The following is a 929-nucleotide window of genomic DNA, read 5'->3' as shown; positions in this document are numbered from 1 at the left end:
CGAGCTGAAGAGTACGGTGCTAACGAAGGAACCAGATGCTGAGCCTTTACGGACACACGAGACTAAGCCACTCCTGCAGCAAAACCGAGCGGCTCTGGTAAAACCCGCGCACCAGTGATCAGACCCCGCTCTTTGCTTTTCACACAAGTGCTCAGCAAAATTTGTTTGTCAAACTCCAGCCGTGAAGGCAGCGGACTCAAACTGCAGCAGCCAGCCACACGTTCCTTCTTCAGCCTCCACACTAAGTCATGGCTTGATTTTTCCCTCCACGTATTAAAGAAATTTGGAGAGCGTTAGCAACTTTTGGTGTCTCTGTGGTCTCCTTTCCGTAACTCCATGCATTTGGACGTATTGTTCCTGAATAACCCCGCGCGAGGCAGAGGGGAATCGGCTGTTTGCACTGTTCCTACCTGTCGATCCCGTTTCCATGCTCTCTGACCGTAACTGTATGGCTAATTCTCTCAAAGCAAACAAACACGTTTAATTAGGCTAGGGCATAATTGAGGAGTTGGAAGTTTCTAGGAGTCATTATTACCTCACTCCCTGATTTATGTGCATGCATATTTTGATAAGAGCTAGTCATAATCCTACAGACACTGCCAGCAAATAATTTTTCAGTTAGGCAATAATGACTTCAGTAGTGGGTGTTTATTTATTGTCTGGTTCAGCCTGCCTGGTACATATGTGGGTGTCTGTGTGTGTGCAAGCGTGTTTAGTGGGGTGGGGGATGGAGTGGAGAGGAAATGTCATCACCGGCTCGGGCCCCGAATGCTCTCGCAGACCGAGGGGAGAAGAAGGAAAGATTTGTATCAAAAATACGTTCTTTGAAGTCTGAGCTGCTCTCAACAGACCTACAACCATGTGCCCTGGGGAAAGAAACTATTACCCTCCCTTTGAACACACACAGAGCTCTAAAAAAAAAAAAAAAA

The 929-nt window shown here is 47.0% G+C and overlaps 1 protein-coding gene across 4 annotated transcripts in view; it reads right to left on the bottom strand.

Annotated features, from left to right (window-relative positions):
- Positions 1–929, bottom strand: part of LOC104133741 (c-Maf inducing protein) — a 64548-nt gene that overhangs the window by 511 nt on the left and 63108 nt on the right. The window lies entirely within an intron of this gene.

Source organism: Egretta garzetta, unplaced genomic scaffold (genome assembly GCF_000687185.1).
Source record: "Egretta garzetta isolate BGI_Z169 unplaced genomic scaffold, ASM68718v1 scaffold39, whole genome shotgun sequence".
Taxonomy (NCBI): domain Eukaryota; kingdom Metazoa; phylum Chordata; class Aves; order Pelecaniformes; family Ardeidae; genus Egretta; species Egretta garzetta.
The sequence above is the reverse complement of the archived record's forward strand: the minus strand, read 5'-3'. Positions and strand labels throughout refer to the sequence as shown.